We start from the raw sequence: 10190 nt of genomic DNA on the forward strand, positions 1-10190 counted from the left end.
GTCCTCCTTCCTCTGGAGACTGGGGTCCTCCCTCCTCTGGAGTCTGGGGTCCTCCCTTCTCTGGAGTCTGGGATCCTCCCTCCTCTGGAGTCTGGGGTCCTCCTGGCCTCTTGTGCCCCTCACCTGTGAAATCAGCAGTGGCCCCAACGTTTGCCTGTATAGACCTTTAAATAATTTTGGAACATTATGTATCTCTTCATACATTTTTAGGTAAACCGATCAAATTTTTAATTGTAAGTTTAAATCGTTTAAAATGATTTATTTTCCTGCCTATTGTACATTGTCTCCCTGCTTTAAATACATATTTTATTAAAACCTTGGAGCTCTAGATTTTAGCTCATCCTATTCACGTAACCAAATGACAAAGCCACTCTTTGCAGTCACACCAATCAGCTAAATCAGACTTATTGTTTGGCAGAAGAAGTCTGAGTTCCCACAGGGACCATCTCAGTTCTGAATTTGAATCCTGACATGGCCAGGACATGGCCTCAGATGGAGAGAGAGGTGGCTGCAGGCATGTAGAGAGAGAGGTAGAGAGACGGATGGTGGGTGGAAGGGTGAGGCCGGGCCTGAAGGGTGAGGCCGGGCCTGGATTCCCTGCCTTGCCCTCAGAGCGTCCTCAGGAGCAGTGCATTCTGGAATTGTCCCTTCTTGGTGTCCTAGAGGTGTTTACACTCCAGTGTGATTCAGGATGGGTGAGAGAAAGGCCTTATTTTTGTTCACTGAGAAGACAGCTGCGCAAGGGGATGGAGTGGGGGCAAATCCCGCATAATGTTGGCATATTCCTGGACCGATCAATTTTAGGAAGCTGAGAACCTGGAAATGGATTCCCTTAAGGCCGCCCATGTCCCCTAAAAAGCCTTTGTGGGCTTCGGTTTCATTGAAGATTCGTGACATAAAGGAAGGGGCTTAGTCCCGCCTTAATTAAGCTCTTCAGGTCAGTCATGGTGCAAGCTCTTTGCCCTTCCCCAGTCACCAGATAGTCATTGACAACCGACTATTGGCCAACACGGTGCTGGCTGTTGAGGGAAACCAAGTCACAGTTTCTGCCCTGTAGGCAGAGCCTGGGAAAGGAGACAGGCAAATGCAATAGCAAGGGTGGTGTGGTGGCAGGGACATGGAGCAGGGAGGAGAGAAGCTCAGCTTAGGCTGGTGGCCCGGTGTGCACAGGGGGGCAGGCAGGGCTTGCTGGGGAGATGGTGTCCAGTCTGAGGGCTGAAGGCCAGGCATGGGCAAACCAGAAGAGAGAGGGAGAGGATGGGGCTATGAGAGCGGGGAACGGCTCTGCAGGCAGAGTGACCAGCCTGGACAAAGCCTGGATGGCTGGAGCGTGAACACTGAGTAACATGATGTGCCAGCATCGGCCGGTCCAGGCAAAGAGCAGGAAATCCTAAGGCAGACTGAGTCAACTGTCTGCATGGCAGAGAAACAGGCATATCAAGGCCACACAGTAAAATGAGGGGCTAGTCTTGAATTATGATCCAGACATCTTCGCTGGAAGGCCAGAGGCGTGCCCTCTCTCCATGAGAGGTGCTATTTATTCTAGCAGTTTTTGATTTCAAGGCATTTAATTACTGTCAACTAATTACACCTCTAAAGATGCTTGAGTGCGGGTAGAGTTATCTCTGGTTCAGAGAGGAGGAATGTCAGGATCCCACAAAACAACACCGTCTGTCTCAGATGAACTCCCACTCGGGGTGTCAGGGAGCTCGGGATTTCTGCCTCTTGGTGGGGGACAATGGCCATACCTTTGCGCTCCTCTCTCAGGTCCTGCCTGATAGACACACCAGGTGCAGCCACCTTTGTGAAGAGGATGGCCTGGCCGTGGCACAACCCTGCCGCCCCCGAGAGCCGGCAGCCAGCCACCTGCCCATCAGCTGGGCGGCTGCGGCCCAGCACTTTCTTCTTTCCCTGGCTTTTCTTTTCTGAACTTGGCACAGCCAAGCCCGTCCTGGGAGGAGACTGGTCTCCCCAGAGGAGGTTAAGCTTTTTGGCTTTAGTTTTAAATACCGCTTGCTTTACTTTTTTTTTCGCTTCACAGCGATAAGTGACAATCCCACAGGTGGGATCAGCTCTTGCCAAAAGGACCAGTGTGCTCAGGCCTTGCGGAGAAGAAAGGCAGAGGGCTGACCAAGGAACTGGTCACAGGATGGGAGGCCGCCTGAGCCGCTGGTCAAGGACACAGCCTCCCGGGGAAAGTTGGGGGTCAGCGGGAAACGCTGGGGGGACACTTGGAAAGTCGTGTGCTTGCACGCAGGTCTCCAGAGCACGAGCAGCAGCAGTGGCTCTTGCCATTTTGTCTTGTAAAGGCTGTCAGCTGGCACGCAGCATGCATCTACGTTAGTTTCGGGTTTGCTGGAGCAGCTGCCTCTTGGACGAGGGTAAGACTGAGAACTGCCCAACTCCTGGTGGCTGTGCTCACCCGAGTGTGACAGTTAGAGCCACGCTCGGCCAGAACTCAGTAGTTGGCACAGGGGGCCTGGTGAGGAGGCGTCCTTTTAGCCAGAAAGATGCATTTTTCTCCATTTGGCTCTGCGGTTGCAGGAGCGCGTGCACCTGCAGGCTCCTAATGTGGCTGCAGCGACACGCCTGCGGCAGGTATGAACAAGGGGTGGGGAAGAGAGATGGATGGCGGGCTCTCCCTCCTCTTGCGTGCCCTTGGCTAGTCTCTGTGATGTGCTCTCAAATGGCCCTTTACCCGGTGCCTCCCAGGAGACAGGCAGGTCCTGAAATAAAATATGTCAAGCTCCCTTGTATGCCATCCTCTTTGCTAATCTTCAAGGCTTTGACAAAACATCTCGCCACACATAATGCAGAGTAGATATTCCGTAATTCCTTGGATGAGTTAGCAGATTAAAATCAGTGGTGTCGTAGGATCAGCATGCTGGCCTTGGACTCAATGTCCCAGAAAATAGGGCCACAAGAATAGGAATTTTCAATATTTTTGATGACGATGATGATTAATGCCATGCCTGTGTTCTCTGAAATAAAGGATAACAGAATAGCGGAGTTTGAAAAGGAAGAATTATGTGTATTCATAAGGAAAATTGGGATGGAAAATTTGAAATCACAGCATCCTGGAAAATATACTAGCCCAGTACGATAGACTCCTCAACCTTGAAGGCCCCCAGAGGACACATGCAATTTCTTTGTCTGTCCCAATTTGTCCCTTTGTAGCAAAAAAGTGAGTGGGAATATATATTCGTTTCCTAGGCTGCCATAAGAAAATACAACAGACCAGCAGCTCAATCAACAGGAATGTATTGTCTCGTGGGTGTCGGCAGGGTTGGTTCCTTCGGAGGGCTGTGGGGAAGAAACTGGTCTATACTCTCCTCTGGCTTCTGGTGAATTGTGGGCCGTCTTTGGTGTTCCTTGGCTTGTAGACGCAGCACCCTAGTCTCTGCCTTCATCTTTACATGTCATTCTCCCTGTGTGTCTGTCTGCGTCCAAACTTCCCCCTTTTATGAGGACACCAGTCATATTGCATTAGGGGCCCACCCTTCTCCGCCATGACCTTAGCTTAAATAACTATGTCCGTCATGACTCTATTTCCAAAAAAGGTCACATTCTGAGGTACTGGGGGTGAGGACTTCAAGATATGAATTTGGGGGGGGACACAATTCAGCCCCCAACAGAGCATTTCCATAGCTTCAAGACGGGAAGAGTGAGAGAAACCCCTAATGGGAAACTGCGTGTGAGGGGCAATGAGGGAAAGGAGGGAGATGGGGAATGAAGGAAGAGAGCAAGGGGCAGCCGTGGTGGCCGGAAAAAGGAGAGCAGAGACAGCAGCATCAGAGAAGGGGGTTTGTTGCAGGCCTGCTCCCCCATGTAGTCATTCATTCATTCATTCATTCATTCCTGAGCCCCTGATGTTTGCCGGACAGTATATTAGATGGGGAGCATGAGGACCATTTCCTCCATGAGCTTCTAATTTAGCTCATTCATGTGGCTATTTAAGTTAATTGAAATTAAATAAAATCAAAAGTTCAGTTCCTCAGTCTCACTAGCCATATTTCAAGTGTGGTTTGTGGCTACTGTTTTTGTTTTGTTTTTTTCTCTTATTAGTTGTTTGTCTTTTTAATCGAGATAACATTGATTTATAAAATCCAATTTTATACATCATTGTATTTTGATTTCTGTGTAGACTACATCACATTCGCCACCCAAAGACTAATGACCATCCGTCACTGTACACATGTGCCCTGTCACCTCTTTCGCCCTCCTCCCTCCCCCTTCCCCTCTGGTAACCACCAATCTAATCTCTGTATCTGTGTGTTTGTTTGTTGTTGTTGTCTTGGTGAGGAATATTTGCTCTGAGCTAACATCTGTGCCAATCTTCCTCTATTTCCTATGTGGGTCACTGCCACAGCACACCTGGTGAGTGGTGTGTGTCTGTACCTGGGATCCCAACTCATGAACCCAGGCCACTGAAGTGGAGCACATGGTACTTAACTCTATGCCACTGGGCTGGCCCCTTGTTGTTGTTGTTGTTGTTGTTGTTTTTATTTTCTACTTATGAGTGAGATCATACAGTATTTGACTTTCTCCATCTGACTTATTTCACTTAGCATAATACCCTCAAGGTTGTATTCCATGTTGTTGTAAATGGCACGATTTTATCTTTTTTATGGCTGAGTAGTATTCCATTGTGTACATATACCACATCTTCTGTATCCATTCATCCATTGATGGGCCCTTAGGTTGTTTCCAAGTCTTGGCTATTGTGAGTAACTCTGCAATGAACATGGGGTGCATGTATCTTTATGCTTTCTTGTTTTTGTGTTCTTTGGGTAACCATTTTGGACAGCACAGATATAGAACATTTCCAGCATCACAGAAAGTTCTACTGGACAGAGGATTTCCCAGGGGGACCTGGGGGACCAGACCTGGAAGAGGCTCCCGTCACTTCTCCAGCCTCCATCTTCAGGGCATGTGGAGAGAGGTAGGAATATGAAGAAGAAATGTGACTGAAAGAAAGATGGAAATGGGTTGAAAAGAGGAAGGGTGTTCTAGGAGGGGCCACAGCTGGCCTCGAGTTCCAGCTGCAGGACGGAGCTCGTAGGGCTTAGAGATCAGCAAGGACACCCACGGAACCTGAGAATGCTGGAGGTGGTGAGTCATGGGTTAAAAGGCTGACGACAGATCAGGTGACCTTGGAGTTGGCCTTTATCTTAGAGCCCATACTGAGAAGCATTTACTCTATCATCATTATTGGTGATGCTCTGGAGATGTCCCCAGAACCTCCAGTTTGGGAAACACTGGCCCAAAGTAGAGCAGAGCAGGGGTAGTGGGCACTGTTGGCTGGTTGCTTCCCTGGGGCTAAGAGATCTGCAGTCTAGGGCTCTCCATCAGGCTGGAGGAGACACTGAGGCCCCTTCATTGCTCCTGCAAATGCTTCCAAATTGGCCAGGTTCCGAAGACAGGAATAGAAGCCAACACCACTTAAGTAAGTTAGACAGACGTTTGATGAATAATAAGGTGTCTTTCAGTAATAACATGGGTAACACGCTTTTAAGGATGGCATACAGCTATTTTGTGCATATCCAGGTGGGAGACGTCACAACAGACAAAACCTCGGGGATTATTGGGTCTCAGAAGCAGAAGTTGATGGTCAACATGGTGCAGCTATTGGCAGAAGGAGCGTCCGTGTGGCCTGGATGAACAGGGGGTGACACGGGATCACCAGGGAGCCATCCGGGGGCCGTGCAGACACAGCGGAGGTCAGGCTCGGTGACAGGACGTCATGCCGTGCTTTGCTCTCTGAATTTTAAGAGCAATAAAGTAAAACTGGAGCAAATCAAAAGCAGAAATGAACAAAGGTTACAAAGGAGTTGGAAGTTGTTTAACTCGTAAAAGAGAAATGTGAGACTTGCATATTACAGAGTCTTCTTCTCATGTATGTGAGAAGCCCTGACAAGGAGACTCCACAGCTCCCACCCCACAAAGGACAGAAGAGTTTGAGACGAGCTTCAGCTTCTGCTTGCGGAGGTACGTGAGGGGAAGAACTCTGAAGGTTGTTAACATTTTAATTAATACCCATCTCCTAGGGGCAGTTGAAGCCACAGGCTACCCAGGGGCAGGGGCTAGCCAGCACAAGGTGTGGCAATAAATATTTTTCAGTCCATAAATTGTCAGATGTTCCTTGAGATGCTCTCGTAAACCAAAAACTAAAGAGCCAAAATGAGAGGCAGTGAGGCATTTATTTGGGGATCAAAGAATTGCAGTCTGGGGAACACAGACTCAGGGCGAAACCCCAATAGTGTGCTGATTACAGGAGAGGAGCTCAGGGTTTTTATTGGAAGAAGGGAGGATGAGGTGAGAGGTATTAAAGAAGAGTTCGTTGGCACTGGACGAGGGAAGGCTAGGTTTGTACTTCAGAGCTGGCTTGAGATTCAGTCGGCAGGCAAAAGGCTAGACTTGTCCTTCACTGACTGGTTAGCAATTCTGTCATCAGTGAAGTCTGCTTTCATCTGTCCTTACAAACAGGATATTCTTGTTCTTACTGACTTCTTGGAATGTTGATGGTTTGGTCCAGTTTCGGAACTTAAAAAAACAAGATGTACAAGGCAATTCCTCTGAAATGGCTGCTCCGGCTCTGTTTTAATACGGCTCCACTCGTGTCGTCTTTCACACTTTCCATCTGCGTAACCAACACCTCGCACTAGCGCGCCACCACCTCTCCCCTGGGTTGCACAGCACACCTCTCCTCCACACCCTGTGGTTCCTCCCACGTGGAGGAAGCTTAGGCGGTGTCCCTCCTGCCGCCCTCAGCTGCAGCACTGGCAGACTGTGAATTTGGGAAGCATGGACTGCATATGCTCAGCTCATCTTCACCCTTCTTCCTCTTGGGAGGGCTCCCTGCTGACCCTCCAAGGACCGTCCAGCTCTTGCCTTCCATGGGGGCAGAGGACTGACCAATTGTGGCGGTCAATATTAAGAAGCTCTTTGGCTCATTTGCCTAGCCTTGTCAACAACAAGGATGATAGCTTAGCTTCCATCTGCCACTCTACTCTTTAGTCTCAAATGATTCAGAAGTCAGGCAAGAAAGAGGCATTTTTGGGGGGAGCCCATTCAAGACTCCAGCAGCCTGGCAGCAGCAGTATCACAATGACCTCTCCACTTTTGCTTCACTGGAATCCATTTTCACTGCCTATGGGAGCTTTCCAAAATATCAAGCCCGTCATATTGCTTCTTGCCCAGAATCTGACACTGGTTTCCCATCCCAACTGGAATAAAGCTAACTGGATCTGGCCTCCTGCTGGCCTGCTCTGATGCAGGTTGCACCCCCCTTGCACTTAGGCTCCTGCTGCATGAATATCAAGGTTGATAGGGCCTTAGGGATTTGGCAGTGCCCTTCCCACTGTCTGGAATGTTCGTCATCATGCGTTCCTCTGCTTACCTCCCCAGAGGGCCTTCTCTCACCCCCTGCTCCAAACTACCACTGCCCCCACTCTTTCACAGGATCCTTTTGTTCTCCTGATGGCATACATCACTAATGACATTATCCTGTGTCCTCATTGACTTCCTCATTTATTGTCTGTCTCCCTCGCTAAGATGGATAGCCTGCCGTGAGAGCACAGATCTGGTCCCTCTCTATTCCCTTTGCATCCTCAGTGCCTGGCACAGAGTCGTCACTTAATAAATAGCTGTGCAAGGAAGGAGGGAGGGAAGTGTCAAGGAGAATCAGCACCATGTCTAGGACAAACCCCAGGAGAAGTGGGGCTTCAGACCCTGCTCACCCCCGACAACCGATCATCTCTAAAACAAGGAGTTTTCACTCTGCGTTGGGAGAGTCTTGGAAAGGCTGAAGGTCCTCTTTGAGGAGGCTCTTGCTTCTTAGGAAATGCGTGTTTTCCCGGCCCGGGGCTGGAGATATCTTTCCCCTGCCTACTCCTCGCCGGTATTTAATGCGGCAGATGAATTATTTAACCGTGCGAGCGTCCAGGGACCAAGTTTGAAGGGCAAATAAGATAACAAATGAAGCAGCGCTGTTGCATCCTTCTTTCCGCTGCTGGGGATTCTGGAGCTTTTATTTTTCTTGGGCATCTTCACTTTACCAACAGAAAGAATAAAACAAATCACATACACAAATCACACCCAGAGTCCTGCCGGAGCCACTGCAGCCAGAACGGGAGCGATTTTAAATGAGAAGATTAGAGCCGCAGCTAATGAAGCAGGAGCAAGAAACACTTGCACTGGGCTGGCAGCACCAAATGCCCCTTATCACCCTCGAAGAGCGTATTATTTTAATGTTAAACACAGTAAATTGCAAACTAGTTAAGTCACATTCAGACTCGCCTCCCCTCTGGTTGTCTGGTGACAGGCGCGTGCATTAATAAGTTTCTCCTCATTGTGAGTTTCTCAGAGCGGAGTCCCGTTTCTGCAGCCTTTATCTCCTCTGGTACCTTTCGTTGAACCATGCAATAAAGTCTCCTTTTTAAAGTACAATACATTCCCCCCAACCCTATTCTTCTGGGGCTTTTATGACTCACAATTGACAAAGGCCTCACTAATGGAAATGCAAATTTCCTACCTGTCAAAGACTGAGAATGCTTCCTGAAAACACTGGCTGGCGGGGCAGAAAGTACATTAGCATCTGCATATTTGGGAGACAAGCTGCTTCCAATGAATTTGTGGGATAATAATACTTATTTGATGCTGGGATATAAATAAAAGAGCAATGGTTAGATCTCCCACGCAGACAGGACAATTCCTTGGGAATTTCAAACTTTTTTAATCCCTTTGGTTTCGGCATATGTATTATTCAGCTTCAAATAACCTGATACTGCTTTTATAAAGGCTTTGATTTGGGGACCAGCAAGGTTGGGTCCCTGGATCTCCCCTGCTGCTTTGCAGTGTAGAACTCGGCGAAAGTCCGACTGCTGGGTGGCGACCGTGGGATTCGTCGCTTCTGAAGCCGACGTACATCTTTCTTCCTCTTGCTCATCACTGCTCTTTCTCTTCATCTTCTTCGATTGTTATTATTATTCAATCTTGTGCCGTGTGTGAGAAGAACAGCGAGTGAAACGTTGTCTTTGCCTGACATGTTAGTGGAGCGAGCTGTGGGGATGGGTCCTGAAAAGCAGAGGTGGCTGCCCACATTGGTTTGCTGGGGCTGCTGTAACAGAAACAATGTAACAGTGTAACAATCTAACAACAGAAACCCATTGTCTCCCGCTCTGGAGGCTGGAAGTGAAAAAATCAAGGTTTCCACAGCGTTGATTCTTCTGAGGGCTGTGAGGGAAGGGTCTGTTCCAAGCTTATCTCTGTGGCTTCTAGATGACCGGCTTCTCCTTGTGTCTCTTTGCATCGTCTCCCCGCTATGCCTGTCTGCGAGTCCAAATTTCTCCTTCTTCAAAGGACACAGTCGTGTTGGATTAGAGCCAACTCTAATGACCTCATGTTAACATGATGACCCCTGGAAGGACCCTATCTCCAACAAGGTCACATTCTGAGGTTAGGACTTCAACATATGAACTTGGGTCAGGGAAGGGAGCCGCCCTTTAACCCAGGATCACTGCCCATCAGGAAAGGTGCAGGGTGCTCTGATCAGCTGAGATTTCCTTCAAGAGTGGGTAGAGAAGAGAACCCAGGGGCCGTCCCGTCCCTGCCCTTGGCCCCCTGCTCCCTGTCACCGCAGCCTGCCATCGAAGTGACTGAAGCTTTCTAAGGACCCAATTACGGGCTTCTCCTCAGTGGCCCAGCAGAAGTCCTAATGTTCAACACGACATTTTAATTACTTTTAAAAGGCACCCTAATCACGAAGACACTGCAGCAGAGAGCGTGACCAAAGTGGCTTTCCCCGCAGAGGGCATTCTCTGTGAGAGAGGGCTGGTCCCAGGGAAGCAAGGAAGGCCAAAGCTCAGGCCTTGGAAGGGCAGTGAGGGCAGAAAGTCCCCCCGCCCTCTGTGGGCAGCAGCACATTCTGGATTTCTTCTCCCTCGCTTAGACGTGGCAGGGCTGTGGCACACAGCTCAACGTGATGCTGCAAACAGATGGGCTGGCTTTGATGTGTTCTCGGGGCACAGGGCACCCAGGGAGTGTGACCTCAGCCAATGTGGCATCCTTTGAGGCAGAGTGATTTGTCAAAAATTTAGAGCAATGGGATAACCTGATGGAAGAAATTAACTGTATCTCATTTACTTGGCTGTGGCCTCATAAATGGGAAAGAGAGAGAGATCACCCCCCCC

The sequence above is a fragment of the Equus quagga genome, chromosome 22, assembly GCF_021613505.1.
Source record: "Equus quagga isolate Etosha38 chromosome 22, UCLA_HA_Equagga_1.0, whole genome shotgun sequence".
In the NCBI taxonomy this organism is placed as follows: Eukaryota; Metazoa; Chordata; class Mammalia; order Perissodactyla; family Equidae; genus Equus; species Equus quagga.